Here is a 23,084-nt window from a genome sequence, read left to right on the forward strand (position 1 = left end):
GGATCTGGAGGTAAACGGAACAGCGTGATTGGTCTAGCAGGTGTCCGCACTTCAAACTCCGCCCCTGCAGCCAGGTGTTTGTAATCCGAAACACGTGGCTGTAATCAGGGCAGTCTTGTGTGATGTTACATAGTGCTTGAAACTGCAGAGGCCACTTAGATTTAGGCGTTTTTGACCAGAAAGCTTCAAATTGACCTAGTTTGCGCTAAAGTTGCCAAAAATGACTTGGAACAGTGGATAATGCTATTACCTCCTGTGCTAAGCTCATGCTAATCGCTAATATGTGATTATACCTCATTAAACTGCATACATTTAAAGCACAAACATACCATTGGCTACAGAAGATAGTACAAAACAATTTCACGGGTTCATTTGCCGGATTTAACCGTCTCCTGAAATTCCAACCGGCCCCGGTCTGAAGAAAATCCCCGCCGCCGGCCCGCGCGGTGATGGAGTAGGGAAATACATCGCGAGGGGTATAAATATTGCAGAGTGAGTACACGGAGGGCTTTTTGAACCATGAATTATTACAAAGTCCAGTGGCCCGATGCCAGGAGTATATCTCGCACTAAGCTGCAGCAGGGGAATTGTGGGTAAGAGCACACCACAAATACCACCAATGACAGAGGAGCGATGGGCTTCCGCTTTACTCTCAGTGGTCGGGAGGCGCGTTGGGAATAGGGATGGGACGATATTAAATTTTAGACTCACGATTATCGTGGCCAAAATAATCGCGATTAACGATATTATCGCGATAATTATTAACCTGTTAACGTTCCGACGGCCCGGGCCTACTTTACAACTTTACAGCAATGTACATACACTTCTGCGTCACCCGCACAAACAATCTACACATCAAATGAAAGCTGCGGCGCTCGTCTTTCTGGATATGCAAACCATTTTCACCTGCAATCACCACAGTGCTGACAGGAAAGACGTTTTTATAGAAAAGTCACAAAGTGTGAATCTGGACTTCACTTACCATTGAGCGCTCTGGTTCTGTCAAACATCAACATATTTACACAAAGTTGGTCTCATTTGTTCCGTAAAGGTCCAGAGAATATATTCCAGTCAAGAAATTATGTCCAATCTGCTGCAGGAAAGTACTCCAAATATGAAATCTGCTCCGTCACTTCTTTGCCTTTCTTTAGTCGATTTCAGGCATAATAAACTTCTGACAGCGCCAACTTCGTTCCCCAGTGCTAAACACACGTATTAGCTTGTGATTGACACCAATGTTGGCCAATAAGGTGGGGGTTGTGGGTTACTGAGCCCGCACACAGCCAATGAGCAGCGGGACAGGATGACGTATCACATGCCATGGTTTTCCGTAAACAGACGTACCCGGAAAAAAATGTGTACTCCTCAATGCCATGCTGGAGAAATGGACCGGTCCTTGTTGCGCCGGAAGTGACGCAAGTGCCCGTCGACGAAGACTTAATTTTTTTTAAATTAAGGCACTTTGGTGAATTGGGAAACGAGTGGATGCAGAAATGTGTGCATAATGGCACATTTTACGCACTGTTGTTTTGCGTTTTAAACACGACGAAACAGACAAACCAAAGGGAGGACGTGATCGAGGACACTGTGGATGTTTGTACAAGTTAAACTAGAGGCATCACGGACCTGGAGCGGTTCATGGCAAAGATTAAAGATCCCACAGTGGACTCAGGAGTAAAGGACCTTATTTTTTGATGGATTGGATGCTGTTCTCGATCGGTAAGCGTGGTTTATTCTGCTATTGACTTAATTGTACGTAAAATATACCGTGTATAATCGTTAGCTTTGCTCCTGTGCACACAGTGCGCATTCGGACCATGCGCTCTGGCACATTTGTGTTCAGCTGTATGAATTAGACTTAATTTGTCTATTGTTTAAAAGGTGTTGTTTTATTCTGCAGTTTGCATTATTGTAGGTAAAAATCTAAGATGTGCACACATTAGCGTGTCATCTGTGCGCACGGGTGGGGCGCGCACTGGTACGTTCCTGTGGAGAGTTACGGATCAGACTTTGTTTATTGTTGATATCTGACAGAATATAGTTCAAACAGCCATAAGCACAGAAGCTACAAGTGTCATTGCTATGTCAGAGTGGGCAAACACCAGAACTAACATATAAACGTTGTATTGGAACTGGAAACATGAGGCTGTGTGATGCCGTAAAGGCGATTATAATCGTGCGCAATGATCGCGATTATTAAAAAATGCCACGAACGATTAATTGCGGACCTTATTTATCGCGATTAACGATATTATCGTATATCGTCCCATCCCTAGTTGGGAATGTAGATTGACTCTGATAGCAGCTACTCCCAGTCACAGTTTTCTATTTTTATTTTATAATTTTTATTTTTTTTATTTTTGTATTATTATTATTATTATTATTATTATTTTTTTTTTTTTTATTTATTTTTTTTATTTATTTTTTTTTTTTTTGTGGATTATAATTTTGCTGATTTAGGTGATTATTAAAGGTCTTATATTACGCAAAGTTGTGAGTTTCAAGCCATGCTCGAATGTTATTAGTCTGTCTACATCTGCAAAGCTCAAAATGCTCTGTTCCACCTTATGATGTCGTGAAGTGGTATTTTTCAAACTAACAGCTACTTTTTACCTTTAGTTTTGTAGAAATTGACAATTCTAAAGCTGAAATGATCCAAATGATTCTAGTTAAAAGTGTATGGAGTTTAAAAACACGATGGAGCACTTCCTGTATTACCACATGATGACATCACAAGGTGGAACAGAGTGTTTCAATTTGAGAAAATAACTCAACCTAAATACGCAGGGTTTGTGTGTTAAACATGTGTGAATGAAACAAAACACAACTCCAGGTGTGTTTGTGATGAGGAAACAACATTATAACAGATCAGAAAATAGCGTAATATGAGCCCTTTAAGATGTTATTATATTAGTATAGGTATTGTAGTAGAAGGAAGTTGTAGTAGTAGTAATAGTAATAGTGTACAACTGCTCTCTTATTGTTTTAAAGAGGAGCTAGAAGCATAACTGAACTGGGTTTGTCCGCACCTTAACCTGCAGATAATATTTACAATGTTTTTGACCTCATATCTAAGGACACATATAGATAAGGTTTATCACTTCAAAAAAACAAAAATAAAACAAAACAAAACCTTACGTAGTGTCTTTAACTGGTGGTGGAATGTAACAAAGTAAAAGTGGTAAAGTACTGTACTGTGCTACTGTGCTATAAGTATAAATTTGAGGTATTTGTACTACTGGATGCTTTTTTACTTACTTCACTACATTTGAGAGAAGGTATTCGTACTTTCTACTCCACTACTTTTGGACAAAGGACACAGGACAAAAATATATAAATAAAACAGCCAAAAATTAAAAAAATAAAAATAAAAAATTGCACAAATCTGTATCAAAATCACTACATTTAAAGCTTCATAAGAAATGCTTTTAACTTTTTTTAAAGAAACACTTTTACTTTTTACTCTTTTTACTTACTTTTTACTCTTTAAGTCCATTTTTAAACAAGTACTTTAACACTTTTACTTACATTCATTTTGTCATGTTATACTTTTACTTTTACTCGAGTGTCTTTTTGCTCCAGTATCTGTATTTTTACTCGAGTACTTCTTCCACCGCTGCATTGAAATTTACAGTGTTGCAACAAAATGATACGAGGAGGGAAATGTTTATTGATGCAAAGAACAGAATCAAGTTGTATGATTAGAAAGAAAAAAAAACGAAAGAAAGAGAGAGAGAGATAAAGAAGAGAAGATAATCCGTGTATTTGCTGACATGTTTCTTTTGAATAGCAGATGTCTGAAAATGAGAGATAGGGAAAACAAATGAAATCTCCTCCGTCGCAGATAGCGGCCCGTAGTCTTTCGTGAACACTAAGCCATAAACAGATCAGAGATTACACTGTGAGGAATATAAAAAGTACAAGGACATGATTAGAACTTATCGATAATCTTTCATTTGTCCCAGAGATGAAAATCTACAGACAAAACCTTCATTTATTTAAAGTTCACGTTCTTTGCAAATAACGTACTCTGAAACTGATACATGTAATGAAATAGTGTCTGTGTGTTTCCATGGAGACGTTGTTTCACAGTGTGGCGTTTTACTTTTCTAACGTGCTTTTGTACTGTGTGTTTTTACTGCATGATGTTAGCTGAGTTAAAGCCCTAGTGCGGAACGTTCTAAGTGAAATAAACATCTGAATATACAGACAAGCAGCCGGCAGACTACTACTACTACTACTACTACTGTAACTACTACTGCTAATACTACTTCTACTGCTATTACTGTAGTACACTATGACTAAGTGGCAACTGTGACTTCTACAGCTGGTACTACATTGCTACAACAACTATACCTACTACTACTACTACTACCTGCTATTACTACTACTGACTACTACTTCTACTACTACTACTATGTCTTACTGCATGGAGTTAGCTAAATTAAAGTCATAATGTGGAAGGTTCTGGGCAAAATACACATCAGAAAAGTTGCATAGTTCATCTTTAAGAACAACTACACCTACTATGACTACTACTACTAGTACTACTACTTCTGCTGATACTACTACTGCTGTTACTACAGTACACTACTTCAAAGTGGCAACTGTGACTTCTACAACTGGTGCCTCATTGCTACAACTACTACTACTACTACTACTACTATTACTACTACTAACTACTACTGCTACTTCTACTAGCTACTACTACTACTACTACTACAGCTCATATACTTTAGTTTAGTTAAAAGTGCAGTTACTGAAATGCATAACAGGACACTCTAACCTCCACACCTATCCTTTACTACTACTACTACCACCACTACTATTACCACCACTACTACTGCTACCACTGCTACCACTACTACTACTACACTACTAATAAGTGACAACTGTGACTTCTACTATTGGTACCTTGTTGCAACAACAACTACACTTACTACTACTACTATTACTAACTTCTATTACTGCTACTAACTGCTATAACTACCACCACAACTACTATTACTACTACTACTACAGTTTTGTTAGTTTAGTTTACTTCACAGTGCAGTTCCTGAAACACATACCAGCTCATTCTAAACTCCATACCTAATCCTCTTACAATGATGAAAAAGGGGGCTGAAAATACGCTTTATTTTAGTAAGAATCCCCTTAATCATTTTGGCTTCAAACACTTCACCCCGTTTTATCTCGTTGGCTGCGATTCAGCCATGTCCTAGCCAGAAGTTTGACATTTATTTCAAAACGGTCACTAGATGGTGCTGTGGCTCCTGTTTTGTCTCCATAGGTTTCTCAGTCTGGTCTTATATGAGAGTCTGTGCAGAGGAAACACTGTGTATATGTATTTTAGACTGTATACAGGAATTGTAATGGAACCCAGACATTTGTATTGAAGTAGACTGTGAGAAGAACTGTGTGTAATCCACAGTTGTTGTTGTTGTTGTTTTTTATTACGAGAAAAAAAAAAAAAAAAAAAAGCAGTACAGTACAAAACGTAACGGGACTTGGCAAGAGATAGAAACATGCAAAGGAGACAAAGAAACAGACAAGAAAATGATAAACCTGGTACAAAGCAGAGGACAAGAAACAAAAAAAAACAAAAAACAATGATTAGGGCTTGGGGTGGGTTGAGAGGGTGGGTTGAGGGGGTGGGTTGAGGGGGTGGGCTGGGGTCTTACAATGAGCTGATGTTGAGCAGATAAAATGAATGAATGAGTGATCTTAGTTGTGAGGATAAAACTAGTTCTGACTTTCAGTTTCAGGGTTGAGTCTCTATTCTCTTTTTATTTTTATTTATTTTTTTTCCTTTCGTTCCTTATTATTTTCTTTCCTTTCCTTCCTCTTTTCCTTTCTCCCTTCCCTTCCTTCCTTCCTCTCTCCTCTTTTTTCTGCTAATTTTTGTCCTTCCTTTTCTCCTTTCCCCTTTCTTTTTCTTTTTCCTTTTTCTTTGAATAAATAATTGTACAACCTTCCCCACATAATTTCTGCCCTATACTCAAGCTAATACTAGTTGTGTGCCTACGTGTCTGTGTGTGTGTGTGTGTGTGGAGCAAGTGATGCATCTAAAGTGCATTAAAAGTAGATCCTTTTGTGAGTATTTCTACTTGAGACAGGGTTACTATCCGGTTGTGTAGTTTCGTAGTAAGTATCCGAACTGAACGTGGGTTGCCGGTGAACCCTGCAGATAGAGGACACGTACAAGTTTGTCACGCGAACGCTCAGGACCTGCAGAAATCGCTCACAATTTGCAGAGATTTGGGTTTTAAGGACGCACAATCTGGTAACGCAAAAGAGAGAATAATGTGAGACTCGTTCTGCTTTCTGATGCTAACTATTACCAGCAAAAAAGATATATACTGTGTTTCATTTCACATATTCAAAACTGGACTATAACTACTTTTGGTGAATACTTTTAAGACATAGTTACTTCCAAAAGTTAAAGAAATGACATTGTTTTATTTTCTTATATTGTGGCCATTATATACAACATATAGTTCGTATTAAAACCTATGAACACACTGCACTGCACTTCCTCTCCCCTCCAGTAGATGGCAGTCTTTCAATACAAATGCCTGTCTCCTGTCTCCTCCACACCCCTGTATTGTATCCTTCAGTAGGTGTGCCCTCCACCGTCGTCACCTCCGTCTCTCCCCTCCTCGACGTGAACTAAAGTGACAGCTCAAATGGACTTTTATGCGCTCGTAACAAACTTCACAAGCTCAACCATAACATTTCATGGATTAATATCTACATGAATCTTTTTTTCTTTTTTCTTTCCCATAATTCTCTCTTGTGTTCTTGTACCAGAATGGCGTCACCGCGCTCACACACGCAGAAACACACACACACACCTTATTGCCATCTGTCGGTGCAGTGGCCCATGACTGTAGCACTGGGAGCAGTTGGGAGAGAGAGAGAGGAGGGAGGGATGGAGGAGAGAGGGATGGAGAGAGGGAGGATAGAGGAAACGTCTACTGGGTATTCGGTGTGGTACTGTTGAATCCTCTTCCTCACATCTCGGCCGCCCCGCTGTGCTTTTGTCTGTCAAAGTGGTCACGTGACATCGCCGCCGACGGGCCCCTGGCTTCTACCGGATGTTTTCACGGAAAGTCTCAACGGGTTTTGTGAGGAATAGCAATTGGCTTTCTTTCTTTCTTTTTTCTTTTCTTTTTTTTAACTACATAATACACATGTGTCAAACTCAAGGCCAATGGGCGAAATGCGGCCCGTCATTTCATTATATGTGGTCCATGACAAGGTAAATTAAAGGTATGTCTTAAAATATCAGTTCATCAGGAGATACACAGTTAAACGGCCATTGTTTCATATCTATGCAAATCCATATGCAGTATTTGTAACTTGAATAAGTAATAAATATAGAAACGGTTAATTAGGAAGAGTAAAAAGTAGTTGCAGAGTTTATTTTACATTATATTTGGTTACATTTAGTTACATTTATCTTACAGTTACATCTGGCCCTATGAGAGCAACAATTTTGTTGATGTTGCCCTCTGTGAAAATGAGTTTGACACCGTTTACATAATATTAAGTAGTGATTAGCTTGTGCGTTCTTGCATTATGAAACTGTGCAACATACATGGACACTAGTATTAGGTTATTTTGAATGCAAATTATGGATCTTTCATTTACATGATAGTAATTAAATTAATGTATTACATTTGGTGTTTCATTGGATTGCAGATGACATCATTAACTAGGACTGGGCATCATTGCCGATACGGTGCATACCTCGATACATAGGACATGATACGATACATATCTCGATATAGTGCACTGTCGATTCGATACAATATGATGCGATATATTTCAAATCGATTCAATATTCAGTCAGAATTCACTGAATTCATTCAGTCAAAAATAAAGGCTTTCAGGACACTTAATGATCAAATCTAGTAAATATTCATTTTATTTATTTTTTATTTAGCTTACATTTATTGAAGATGAATGAACATAACAAAGTGCATTTAATTTTGTGCATTTTACCAACTAGAAAAACACATCAGACTGTTACATTGTCCAGTATTACAGTATTAGAGTATTACTCTGAAGGATCACAACATATTTACTAAAACAATTGTGATACTCAGTTTTTGTTAAACCAAAGTAAATATGAAATAAACCCATTTTAATCGCCAAAACAGAGAATCAAATGTAAAATGTTCTGCACAAACAAGTTTATTTCCTCTATACAAGCCACTCAAATGTAGCACTGTGACAGAATAATTTGATAAAACAAACAAAAAAATTCTTACTATACTACATCGATACTGTATATTCATATTTCCATATTTCTGCACACCCCTAATCATAACATTCTGACACTAACAGAAACCATCAGGTTCAAAATTTGCGCATTTACATGTTGGATATTTCAAATACAGTGTAATTAATAGGAAAAACTGGCTCTTGTGACTTATCTAAAAGTGTGACATCATCATAAACTAAAATCTGTGAAACACCAATTTTAAAAGTCTATTTTGAAACATTTTGGTAGTTTATATAATATTTAATACAGATGGGGGGCAGTTAACTTTAATATTGCTATGATGCTAATTTTTGTGTGATACAGTGAGTTCTTGATCTAGTCACGAATAAAAATGATCAGGTTCAACATTTGTGCATTTACATTGTGAATATTTCAGATCTCTTGTCTCTAGAATCTAAAAACCACCAATAAAGACAGGACTAGTCATTTAAAAAGGTCCATACTGAAATATACTGTGAGTTTTGGTATTCTGGAGTGTGATTGCATGATATTTTCAACAGGAGGTGCGAGTCGGAGTCAGTGTTTGACATAGATGACACTGTATTTTCATGTGGAACCTGATTATTACTGTAGCCCTTAAAATTAAAAACATTGATACAAACTGTTCTAGTGCAGTGCAGTTTGGGCTGGATTACTTTAGAATTCATTAGCTGCAAACATGAGACATAAATAAATAAATAAATAAATTAAATAAACAAATAAATAAATACATAAGTAAATAATTAAATAAATAAATAAATAAATAAATAAATAAATAAATAAAAATGTTAAAAGGCACTGCTAAAATACATATCTTAGCTCTATGTTTTTATAATTTGTCAAGGATATCTATGTATATACTCATTTTACTGTGTATTTTTACTGCATGAAGTTAACTACAACTGGTACCTCATCGCTACAGCAACTACCCTTACTGCAACTACTAACTGCTATTACTACTACTAACTACTACTGCTACTGCTGCTACTACTACTACTAAAAAAAAGTGTTAAAAGGTACTGTTTTAACAATATGTCAAGGATAGTTCTATGCTTGTTTTTACTGTATGAAGTTAACAAATTTAAAGCAGCAAGAAGCAGAAACTGTGGCTCCTACAACTGGTATCTCATAACTACAGCAACTACTACTACTACTAACTGGTATTACTACTAAAAGAAAATGCTAAAAGGCTAAAAATATGTATCTTAGCTCTAGGAGAATAGGAGTTTGCTCATTTTTACTGTATGAAGTTAGTACATTTAAAGCCATAGTGTGAAACATTCCAGGTAAATTAATTAAGAACTACTACTACTACTACACTACACTACTACTAAGTGGCAACTGTGACTTCTACAACTGGTACCTCATTACTACAACACCTACACTTACTACTACTACTACTAACAGCTATTACTACTACTGTCTACTACTACTTCTGCTACTACTACTACTTTAAAAAAAAGTGTTAAAAGGCACTGTTAAAATACATATCGTAGGTCTATGATTTTACAGTTTGTCATGAATACCTATATGCTCATGTTTTCCGAGAACTACTATTACTACTACTGCTATTACTACTACTTCTACTTTTACTACTACTACAACTACAACAACTAGACAGCAGTACTACAAAGTGGCAACTGTGATTTATACAACTGGTACCTCATTACTACAACAACTACACTTACTACTACTAATAACTGCTATTACTACTACTGACTACTACTGCTACTACTGCTACTACTACTGCTACTACTATTAAAAAATGTGTTAAAAGGCACTGTTAAAATACATATCTAAGCTCTATGTTTTCACAATTTCTTAAGGCTAGATATATGCTCATGTTTTCCTACTACTACTACTACTACTACTACTACTACTACTACTACTACTACTACAACTACACAGCACTACTACTAAGTGGCAACTGTCACTTCTGCAACTGGTACCTCATAGCTACATCAACTACACTTACTACTACTACTAATAACTGCTATTACTTTTACCGGCTACTACTGCTAATGCTACTACTACTACTACTACTACTACTACTATTTTAAAAAGTGTTAAAAGGCACTGTTAAAATACATATCTAAGCTCTATGTTTTCACAATTTGTCAAGGTCTAGATATATGCTCATGTTTTACTACTACTACTCCTACTCCTACTCCTACTACTTCTACTGCTACTATAACTGCACAGCACTACTACGAAGTGACAACTGTGACTTCTACAATAACTACACTTTCCACTACTACTAACTGCTATCACTACTACTAACTACTACTGCTACTACTACTAAAACTGCAAAAAAACAAAAAAAAACAAAGTCAAAAGCCACTGTTAAAACACATATCTTAGCTCTATATGTTTGCAATTTTCCAAAGCTATATGCTCGTTCCCTTTGGATTAAAACTCAGCCTATCAAACCACAGAACTGCCCTTCTTCCTCATCCTCACCGCGGCTCCAAAAATAATGTTCACAAAGCCTCCCGCCCTCTGTGTCCTCAGCATTTAGACAGCAAGCCAAAGTACCTTCATAACCGCCGCTATATCCGAGCTCCGTGATAAGGAATAGGAGCTATCAGTGGCCGATTTCAGAGCGCATACGACTGTTATTGTGTGCGCGCATAAAAATTGATTTATGTGGCCTATCACTTAGCTGCCACAATATGCGGATGAATACGGGCCTAACATAATATAATGGAAGGAGTGAGGAGGGCAGAGAAAGGGCCAGGTGCAGCCTCGAGGTGAAAAGAAAAGATTTGTGGTCAGAAAGCGCGGACAAATAAAAGGGGAGTCGGCGTCGCTGTGAAGCCGTGATGAGGTCTGCAGAGTGAAAGGGACGTAAATGTGGATGTGTGGAAGCAAATGTATTCGCAATTATGTAGAAAAAGCACAAAAAGATGAAAGTGGTGTGTAAGTGGGAAGTGTTCGTTTGGTGATCCGAAGGTCGGCGGTTCGAATCCCGCTCTCGACGTACAAAAAAAACAACAAAAAAAAACAAAAACAACTGGTAGAGGTCAGATCTGATGGCGTACAGGTTGGTGGTGCGATTCCAGCTCCCACAGATGAATGATGTTGTTGTGACCTTGGGCAAGACACTTAACCCGTTTCATCCTCAGTGTGTGAATGGGTGAGTTGTTCCTTGAAAAAAAAAAAAAGAAACGTGCTAACAAAAAAACATGTGACCAACTGTCCAATCACCTTAATAAAAATGGTTTATCTGCTTCAAACATGCATTTCTAGCCCTGCCCCAGTTTACAACACAATACAATAGTTCAGTTATATTGGATAGATATTGGATAGATGTGCTATGAGTCCATCAGAATTTGATCGTGTGGCACAGTAGCTCAATGTCGTGCACTCTCACCTCACAACAAGAAGTTTTCGGGTTCACCTTCGAGGTTGTGTGGAGTTTGCACGTTCTCCTCGAGTCTGAGTGTGTTTCTCCGGGTCCCATCAACTCAGAACATGCACAATAGGTAATTTCCTCCAGCTAAAGTAGTTCTGACCAAGCCCAGCTCAAGGTCTGGTGATGGGTAGCGGTGGCAGTATTCAAGGATGGGTCAAATGCAGTCAAATGAAGCAATGATGAATTTGGAGCGGAGTTCTATATTAGGAATTCCGATTGCGAGTATCATAGCAACCAAAGAGCCAATCCAGTGCGAGGCTGTTGAAGTTAACACCTGAAAAACTCACCTGATCTGTCTTTTATTAATGTTCATATCTTGATTTACAGACACAATAGCGAAATAAAAACACCAGGATCATGTAGAGCGGGTTAATACGAACATTTAAGACCAAAATAACGAGTCTGACAGCAGCAGTTACGAAGATAGAGGTGAGTTTTTTAATAGAAAGCGAACTGAAGTCGATGAAACCGTAAGCGCGGCCATGCTCACTTCCTATTTGGCACACGACGGCTAGCAGGTTAGCTATGTCCGTTTAACTACACAGTCTATACCGTAAACCATCTTACCCAACTCAGTGTTACAGCTCTCTACTGTAAGATACTTCTTTTTATGCTCAACTGATTTTCTAGTCCTGTTTTTGTACATTTCGCGCAATAGAAAATAAACAGCCTAGGCGCCGTAGCTAATGTCCCCATGTTTACTTGTTGGCTCCGCGCTGGTGTCTTGTCCGCACGTGTAAATCAGGCCCGTGGAGGTAGCATAATAATGATGAGGATGATGACAGCCAATGCGCAGGGGAGTGATAGAGGGACACTGAGTTATGGGCTCCGCTGAAGAGCTGTGCAAATGGAGGAGAAGCACTTTCACCAAAACACACAAGTCCCCAGATGGAGCTAATGCTGCAGTTGGCCAGCGCGCCGCCCAAATGAGCCCACATTAGCTGCTCCGAAGCCACAGTCAAAGCACGGTGTACACATTTTAATTCCTGGGTAAACTCGCTGATTTTTCTTCTATTATGACTTGAGAGCTCATCACAGACTGTGTCGCCTTTGAGGAGTTATCTTATAGCTATAATGTCATAATAAGGAGGGCTATAGGAGGCTGCAAGACGGTTCCTCTGTCTCAGGATTAAATAAATGTTAACGTCACTATGGGATGAAGAGAACGTGGACTGTCTTTATTCAGTACGTCCTGTGTCAGTCAATCTAAGTAACTTTAAAGTGCCGATATTACGCTGTTTTCTGATCTGTTATAATGTTGTTTCCTCGTCAAAAACAGACCTGGAGTTGCGTTTTGTTTCAGTCACACATGTTTAACACAAAAACCCTGCATATTTAGGCTGAGTTTTTAGGCTTTCTTTCAAACTAAAAACACTCTGTTCCACCTTGTGATGTCATGTGGTAATACAGGAAGTACTCTAGTGTGTTTTAAAACTCCACACAACTTCACTGGAATCAGCTGGATAATTTCAGTCCTGGCATTGCTCATTTTTTACCAAACAAAAGGTAAAATGTAGCTGTTAATGTGAAAACTACCACTTCATGACATCACAAGGTGCAATAGAGCATTTTGATCTTTGGAGATGTAGCCAGACTAATAATAAAAGGTTTGTCAAACATGGATGAATGAAACGAAACACAACTCCATGTATGTTTTTGAGGAGGTAACAACATTTTAACATGGCTAAAACTTTACAATAGTCAGTTTTGTGTGTATTGTTATTGGCCTTTAAGTGTGCTAGTGCGTACCTTGCTTTGGTATTTTTGGTTTTGGAACATAAAATAACAATAATATATAGAAAACACACATTACGTTGGATCAGTCTACACTGCCATGGTTTTGGTGATAACAAGGAGCTGATTGATGTAATTAAAAACAGCACAGGGGACTTTGGGATTCTACCTATGACGTAACAATCAGGGCAAAATTGAAACAGAGCTCATAAACAGAATTGATGACACAAGAGTAAATGAGACTAAATGCAACTCCAGGTATGTTGTTGATGAGGGAATGATGTTATAACAAGGTGAACAGCTTCCATTTTGTTACTGTAATTTGCAATTTGTTTTACGTAGCTTATTGTTTAACCTAATCATTTTAAGGTTTAGCACAAAAAACATACCAGTGATGGAAGAAGTACTCAGTTTGGTGACTTAAGTACAAGTACAGATACCGGAGCAAAAAAAGACTAAGTAAAAGTACGTAAAGAGTAAAAAGTAAGTATTTTGTTCAGATTTTGAGTTCTAATTACTTCATATGTAGTGATTTTGATAGAGATTTGTGCTGTATATATTTTGGTTTTATAAATATATCTACGAACATGTTAAAAACTATAATGAAAAATACTTTTACTTTTCAGTCCAGCTCAAAAATGTAGTGGAGTAAAGAGTACAGATACCTGCTCTCAGATGTGGTGAAGTGAAAGTAAAAAGTATCCAGTACCCTGTTAAATTTAGGGCTCATATTATGAAATATTGACATAACGACATTGACATATAATGCTGTTACCTCATCAAAAACATACCTGGAGTTGTGTTCTGTCATCTCCAAAGCTCAAATTCCATAACATAGATCAGAAAACAGCTTAATATTGTGCTCAGGTGTACTACTTTAATACTTTTACTTCATTAAACCACATTTTCTGACCATTTCCAACAGTAAATTAATAGCCACTGCAGTACTGTCAATGTAAATACTGAACAGTAGATTTATTTTAATTCCTGGCTTGACTGGTTTACCTTATTGACGTAATCTTTAAAAACTGTCAGGCTGGACGTGAACATATACACATGCATGCACTTAACTGGATGACCTGAGCTGCATTTTCATTCACTTGTGATGCTACACGCCGCATTCTTCCTGGGACATTAAAGCCCCCTTTGCGGATGGCCGATCATTCAGTGGCATTGATCGTCAGCCATGATAATATAATCAGGCATAATGCGTGACAAGGCTGGCCGCTCCCATAGATCAGAGCTGCTGACTGCGGAGCTGTGCACAGGTCATAAACCCTCACCTTCTCTCTTTGACCCCGCATCAATTTGCCTCTTTCCAATATGAATGCAAATAACAATGCATTTTGGGTGACATGTTTACGGTTATCTCTCTATCTCCCGCCCGCTTGGCCCGCTGCTCCTAAATGTGCTGATGTTACCGCTCTAATGGGATTCCGAAAAGGCAACCTAGTGCTCGCCAGTGGTCACTTTTACGGTAACACCCCCCCACACACACACACCCCCTCCCTCTCCTGCCCCCTCCACGCTGACTCCGCCCTCTCCGTGGCTTCCGAGACTGCTCCCCCACCTGTCATCGTCGCTGGAAAAAAACACAAACATAAACGTTCATAGCTAGCTTAACCGCGCGCAACTAGTGATGGGACTTTTGGCTCTTTTATGGGATTTGAATCTGTTCAAATGGAAGAGCCGTTCAAAAGAGTGGCTCTTTTTAGGTTTATTTATATGACAGAAGCGGTCAGTCTACATTCCTACTCTCACCTATGATCGTGAGCTTTGGGTGATGACCGAAAGGACAAGATCGCGGATACAAGTGGCCGAAATGGGTTTCCTCAGCAGGGTGGCTGGGCACACTCTTAGAGATAGGGAGGAGCTCGGAGTAGAGCCGCTGCTCCTACATGTCGGGAGTAGTCGGACACCTCCCTAGAGAGGTGTTCCGGGCATGTCCCATCAGGAGGAGGGCCCGGGAAGGATTATGTCTCTCGGATGGCCTGGGAACGCCTTGGGGTCCAACAGGAGGAGCTGGAGGACATGTCTGGGGTGGGGGAAGTCTGGGAATACCCCCGCAACCCCGCCCCGGAGAAGCAGAAGAAAATTAATGGATGGATGGACAGAAGCCAATGTGACACCTCATTTTAACAACAAATGGATCACAAACACAAAATGGCAGTGTTTACCCTTTCAAATTATGCATACTCTAAATAAAATGTTGCACTATAATAATAATAATTTTAAAACTTAGCTAATAAATATGACGTCAAATATGTTTTTATCCCCAAATTTCTCACTCATGTTCCCTGTTCTTGTGTTACTTCAGCGTTAATCAGTGTAAAAATGGTACAACTAGAAAAATATTGTCTTCTTTTCAAAAATGAGACCAGGTTCCATCCCTTCACGTTCAGGAGCCATTCAGGAGCGTTCAGGAGCCGTTCAGGAGCCGTTCAGGAGCCATTCAGGAGCCATTCAGGAGCCGTTCGAAAGAGCCGTCTCGTTCGCGAAGACACAGCACTACTGGCAACCTCCACCCCGGCTGACTTGTGTATGCGTTGAGCTGATAACTGCCGTGGTTCATTTTCCCCATGGCAAAGCACAGTAAAAAAAAAAAACTGGGGAGTAATAATTGCTTTAGGCGGCGTTGGGGGGGGGCGTTGGGGGGGGGTGGTGGCTAAATATGCTTGATTGGCTTCTAAGCTTCGGTGCTGTGTAATGAAATATGGCGGCAGACAGGGGCTCCCGCGTGATAGCTTCTAGTCACTCCGGTACTTTTTTTTTTCTTTCTTTCCTCCGTGTAGTTTTGTGTCACCACTGAACACTTACATAACCGCTAAAGATAAGTGTTGCGAGCGCCCATATCCGGAACTGTTGGGGATTCATCACTACATCAAAACAGCCACAGCCCCGTTAAAGTTTTTGCTCTACAGTTTCATACGTTGGTTTATTTGTGACTTGATAAGAGGATAAGATAACGCACGACTTAAAGGGCCCGTATTACGCTATTTTCTGATTTGTTATAATGTTGTTTCCTCGTCACAGACAGACCTGGAGTTGTGTTTTGTTTCATTCACACATGTTTAACACATAAAACCTGCAAATTTAGGCGGAGTTCTTCTCTTAAACAGAAAACCCTTGGCTCCACTTTGTGATGTCATGTGATAATGCAAGAAGTGCTAACTAAGTGCTAAGTAACTTTAACTCAACAATAGACTAATATAAAAGTATGTTTCTTTATTATAGATGCTTTTTATTGGACTCCTTGCATCTCCTGTTTCCATGGTATCATGTGTCCATCCTCAGAAAGTTACTTACTGTCACTTTAACAAAAGACGAGTGGAGTCATGTCAGGCCGATAGATTTATCAACTAACTCATCACTAGTAAAAGAAGTATTTTTAGAGTAAAAGATGTGCATTCCCAAAAATGTACCATATTTTTCCTAAGTCAGTTGTAATTCTTTATTATTAATTTAACTGTATTTACAGTAACCACATTTTATGACAAAAAAGCATTTGCAGACATATGCACAACAGCTCACAACAACCTCAGTGTTAGCGTCACTACTTCCTGTGCAAGTTTGACTCTATGAGGTTCTTACCAAGTCGCTCTAAAATAGATATATCATGCTAAACTATAAGATAAGGCAGTGACAGGGAGCTGCGGGTGGACGTCACTGACAATATGTTAAAAACTACACAAAAAGAAACAAAAGAGAACAATAGGAGGGCCATTAAAGGTTGAATAGGGTCAATAGACAATAGCTGTTTACAGTTTCAGTGAAGTTAGCGCCTCCCTTCATATAAATATAAGGCAGTGTCCACCAGTATTCTGACCAGAACTGAAGAAGCGGGTTAGATGATCAGCAAAACGTCTTCACTCCTACAACAATTTGTGCAGTTGACAATTCAAACTTTGTCTTTTGCTATACTGTACACAAATATAATGAATACTTCACCAGAGGACACTTCTGTGTTTAGAAAGAGATACGTTTGTGTCTCAATGCTAACGCTGATGCTAATTTTGAGGCATAACACATATTAAAACAACACCACTGAAGCATTGTACATATAAAAATAATCGGGTAGTGATTATGTATCTTAATTAATTTGAGTTTAAATAGGTGGGTTTATTTTTTGTTTTCCGATTTTAATAAAAGCAACGGTTAGCTTTGAGACACAGTGAGTTAGCTAGCGTGCTACTGTGCACAGAGCCTGAGTCCTCAGCCTGACCTTTGAGCACAGTTGAAATAATTAGAAGGTTTACTTTTCATTCTTAGTAAATGACCTAAAATGACCAACAGTGCTGTGTATTTTTTCAGCTGCAGTTGAGCACATTTTTGGCACAGTAACCTCTCTGAATTACTTTTTTTAAAAAGGCTTGTGGCTCAAAAAACAATTCCAATCTCAGCTGAAGTTGGAACCATTCACGTTTTACACAGAGAGAATTTGAAATCAGATTTTTAAAGGAGATAAATGGATACAAACATGTTTTTATGCTTTCACAAATAATGAAAAATGGCACGGACAAAAGCACATATCTGCAGCCCAGACGCCATCAGAGGGTTGTCATCAGCGCTACACAAAACACGCTAGCATTATTTGTACTAAAGTTTTTTTGGCTAATCGTCGTTTTATAAAATACTAAAAACCATTTGGGAAGATAATTAGTCAAATTAATCCTATCTGCTGGTGAACAAAACCTCCAAATGAAGATTTTGTAACTGCGCTAAAGCTAACTGTTTGTCTTCCCGACGGCCAAATGAAGCTAATCACTCACGAGAATAAAATATACTGAGCAACAAAACAGAACAGTTGGTGTACGATTTTCTTTGCGTTTTTCATGTTTGGAGCAGCCCACGAGCCTAATTTGCCGTGCTACTTCAAGGCAAATGTAATTACACGTGTTTTCATTATAATTCACTAAGCCAATCGATAACTGTGGCTAAGACTTTCTCTAGAGCACATCCAATTTTCAGTTCTCTTGACAAAAATCTGCACCCACCACAACCACGTCTACACGTTTGCTGTGAAAGACTTTTATATAAAGGCGCTAATTAAATGCAGAAATGTGTTTGGGGAATAAAGCATTTTTCATTGCTCTTTTAAAAAAAATATAGGCATAAAAAATCCGATTGAATTAAAATGTTTTGTTTTGTTTTTTTCACAGTTCTCTTTCCTGAGACGTCAACCGCAAGATGAGGCCTCCAGCAGGTAAGACGCTGGCTTTAATGAGCTTTATGACATTTTATTACGATTAACCATAGACTGTATAAAGAAGTGGGCGAAGTGAGCGTGACGTCACCCATAGTGTTCGGCTCCAGTCAAATGAAGCGCATCGAGGCTAGCAGTTATAGCGTCGAATCTGGAGTCGAGTTTCATATGTGGAATTCTGACCGCGAGTATCATAGCAACCAAAGAGCCAATCAAGAGCAAGGCTGATGAAGGTTAACGCCGCTTCCTGCCTGCGCCGCTGGTTTAGCTCAGAGCTGGCACTTAGCAACGCTGTCAATCAAACCTGTTGCTAACGCTAGCGGGAGTGACCTCGGGGAAAAAAGGCGCCTGATTCGTCTGTTATTAATGTTCATATCTTGATTTACGGACACAATAGCGAAATAAAAACACCAGGATCATGTCGAGCGAGTTAATACGAAAATTTTAAGATCAAAATGACGAGGCTGGCTACAGCAGTTACGACTTGGAGGTTGCGACAATAATATGTTTTTCAATAGACAGTGAATTGGAACCAGAGTCGATGGAGCTGAAAGCGCACCCATGATCACTTCCTGTTTGAAACGCGGTGACTAGCAGGTTAGCTACGTCCATTTATATATACAGTCTATGATATTGACACATCACATTCCGTATTTAAAGCTGCGCTCAGTCACTTTTTCTGGTAGCTGAGTCCGCCACCTGCTTGTCTCCATGGAGATATTTATATTTTGTCTAAAATGTTCGGATATTATGACATGAAATGCATTTATCTGGTGTTCAGTTACGTGTTTTTATTGGCACAGTATAATTCTTATTGTGAAGATGAAGGCGGACCCCTCTCCAGAAAAGTTACATGGTGTAGCTTTAATATTACAAATTGTTGGTCTGAAATATTTGGCGTATATTGTTTTTTTTTGTTGTTGAATTGATTCATTTAAGCATTGTTAGAAACCTGAAATCCAGATGCATTTTTGAGTATGTTTCAAAGTAGTTGCAATTGAAGTAATTATAGTAGTGATTATATTCGGACAGTATTAGCGAAAGTATTTGAAATAAAGGTAGGCATGCTTGTGTACCTCAACCTCAGTGATGTATAGAGCAATAATACTTGTACTTCAGTGCCACCATCTTTTCACCTTTGTAAAAATTATACAAAACTGACGGTATATCTCCATGTATCCTAAAAACAAGATGTATGTTTTAAGAGGAAGAGTCCATTTTGGAGAAAAAATTCAAGATGTCAACCAATATCACATCAAGGAGCTGAGCCAAATTTTCACTCGGGCTCAAACCCTCTCCTCCCCTGACCTGTGTAGCGATGGCGGGGGGGGGGGGGGGGGGGACTAAATCTGGCAACGCGAACCCCTTTACGAGTGAAGGCGAGGGTGAGTGGCACTGATGGGACTGGACTGGGAGGCTGCAGCTGTGATGTCGTGCCGCAGAGTGCCGCGTGCCCCTCACAAGCCTGATTGATAGAGTGTGATGAGACTGTCACAGAGGAAGGAGAGGAGGAGGGATGGGAGGGAGGAGAGGAGAGGGGGAGGAGGAGGAAGAGGAGGAAGCGGTGGGCTGACCACGGAGCACAGATAGAGAGCAATACATTTGAGAGCGTGTAGACGATGAAGATGAGGAAGTGAAGTGGCCGAACGGGGGTTTTGCTCGCAGTGGACGTTTGACGGACAGAGGGAGGGGCAGAGGGAGCGCAGGTTAGACCGGAGAAAAAGCGCAAAGTTTGACATCAGTGTATTAGGCGGTCAGTGGAAAATGCCAAAGTGAAACTGATGAGGTAGGAGTAGCTCAGTTGGTAGAACATTTGCGCGCCGATCCGAAGGTTGGCGGTTCGAATCCTGCTCTCGACGTAAGCATTGTTGGTTGAGAGGTCAGATCCATTGACACACAGGTTTGTGGTGTGATCGATCTAGGAAGCAAATGTGTTCTATATAGACTACAAAGCCTCACAGAGAATCGAGAGCGTTGTTGACTTGTTGAACATTTTGCACAAATCAGCCTCCTTTATATCAGATTTCAGCTTTTCCAAAATTTTCCACAGGATTCTGACTTTCCAACACATCGAGAGTGTGGTTTAGTAGCGTTTAGAGGCAAATGTGTGTAGGGTGGAATAAGGTCAGCAGCAGATCTAGGTCATTATTGTCTAGAAACCCATTTAACACCACGGTACGTTGCACTACCAGGTTTTTGGACCCTATTTAGGCTGATTGGAACTTGATGAGTTTAAAAACGAAGAATTCTCTTTTTACATTATGTAGTTTCCCAGAAAAAATATGTAAAACGAATGTTGACATGTGGACATTTTAATCATTTTGATCAAACATTTGAATAATTATTTGTAAAAAACTATGTAAGTGCCTGAACAAAGCAACATTTGTCCTGATGTAAAAACAAAATGAGAAACAACAATTGTGCCTCTTGGAACAATGTGTCTCATGTGAAGAGCTGCTGACAGGAGCAGGAAGACAAAAATAAAAAATATATACATTCTGAACATTCTAAACTCTTAAAAATATTCTAAATTGAATATATTTGCATTGCTGCTGTTCTTGTTGCTGTTCTTCTTCTAAAAAATTGCATTGTGGCCTAGACAACCCAAAACGCCAGGTCCCAGGAGGTTAAGAAACCACTCTCTCTGGAAATGGAGGAACTCATTGGTCAACTAATAAGAGGCAGAAATGTTTTTCAGTCCTGTGATATCTGTGTAATCCCTCAGTCTTCCAGGTATGATCTATAGTAAGAAAAAATCTAAACTGTCAACTGGACAAAAAGTCAACTTTCGTCAACTGTTTGTCCAGTTGAGAGAGTTGAATTGGAGAACTATAGCTATAACATTTTAGGTTTTTTTGAGAAAGAGAGAAGAAAAATATACCTTGAGAATACTGGGCTTGGGCCTGGGTCTGTCATGATAAAGTGCGATGTACTGACAGGCGTAGTTGGGTCATGTAAACCAAAAAAAACCATCATATCACCCCAGTTCTACGAGCATTACACTGTCTTCCACTCTCTCACAGAAACAATTTCAAAATTATTTTATTGATCCACAAATCTTTAAACGGTGAAGGTCCAAAGCATCTGACACATCTGCTAACCCCCCGTGAGCCCCGTAAGCCCCTCGGATCAGCTGGGACGGCTCTCCTGGTGGTTCCTCAAGTTCAGACCAAACACGGTCAAGCTTCATTTGGTTTCAGCGCTTCCCAAATGTAGATCTCTTTACCAAAAAAAAACACCTTGAAACGAGCTCTAATATCATTTTAATTACAGACACATCTTTTTAATATCGCCTATGTATAATTAATGGCAAAGCAAAACATAAACTGCACCTGAAAGTTTTAATTAATGGCAAAACTATCCATGAATTTATATATTTATTGAGTTGAATGCATTAACGGTTTAACTGATCTTTTATGTTTGTGTAAATTATGTAAATTCATATGTTTTCTAACTATGCAAACTTATATATTTTGCAATTTTTTTTCGATTTTATTTGATGTACGCTCATGTATGAAGGAGATTGAGTCACGCCAGTAATCCGCCGTGTTGCATGTGACGTATTTAAATGCCAAAACGATCAAACTTAGAGATTATTGTGTATTTGATCTCATATGTTTACTCATTACTGAAAAATAGGAATGTGTTTTATGCGTTTGTGGAATTATCGAGATTTCTAACTATTATAACATAGCTAAATATGTGCCGGAATTGGTTACCCAGCAACCAGTTAAATCGTTCTTATATAACGAAACTACAGCAGATCTAATCACACTTGTTTTCCTCTGGTTATAAAACATCTCAAGAGCAAAATTCATGTGATTCACCTCCTTGTATTTGGCGTAGTACTTTCCTCCTGGCCCAGGCTCCATGTTTTTCCTGCTCGCTGCCTGTGCTGGGGACATGTGAGGGTCTTATCGGGAGATCTGCATCTGTGCTGGCCACAACAGCACGAACCTGAGATAGAAGAATCCTGGCGGCGAACAGAACGGAGCCGGAACTAAAGCCCGTTCTGGGAATTCCTCATTTAACCGGTTCAGACCCAAGGAAAACACGGCAGGTTTGGAGAGAGGGATGAGTTTCCACAATGAGCGTGTTATTATTAGTGGGACACGTGTGAGGAAGCGTGTGCAAGAAAGAGAGAGAGAAAGAAAGGAAAGAGCTTATCTGTCCAGGTACTGACAACTCTGCCCCTCCTCCTCCTCCTCATCTCTGGCACTCTCTCTCTTTCACCTGTCATCCCTCTTTTCTGTCTCATCTTCCCTTGTCACTTTACTCAGCACTATCTTTCTCTCTCTCTTTCACCTGTCGCCCGTCTTTTCTCTCATCTTCCCTTCTCAGTCCATTTTGCACTATCCTTTTGTTTTCCTCTTTCGCTCCTTTACCCCCTGCTATCGCTCTCCTCTGCCTTATCCTTTCCTCTTCTCTCCCCTCCTCTTTCTCCTCCTCCTCTGTCCTTTTCC

The 23,084-nt window shown here is 39.3% G+C and overlaps 1 protein-coding gene across 1 annotated transcript in view; it reads left to right on the plus strand.

Moving 5' to 3' along the window:
* LOC117386519 (receptor-type tyrosine-protein phosphatase delta) overlaps positions 1 to 23,084 on the plus strand; it is a 608,003-nt gene that overhangs the window by 286,045 nt on the left and 298,874 nt on the right. Inside the window, exon 7 of the mRNA XM_055228970.1 lies at positions 18,578 to 18,621. The gene's annotated coding sequence lies outside the window, so the exon portion shown is untranslated. The remainder of the gene's footprint in view (positions 1 to 18,577; positions 18,622 to 23,084) is intronic.

Source organism: Periophthalmus magnuspinnatus, chromosome 18 (assembly GCF_009829125.3).
Source record: "Periophthalmus magnuspinnatus isolate fPerMag1 chromosome 18, fPerMag1.2.pri, whole genome shotgun sequence".
NCBI lineage: Eukaryota > Metazoa > Chordata > Actinopteri > Gobiiformes > Gobiidae > Periophthalmus > Periophthalmus magnuspinnatus.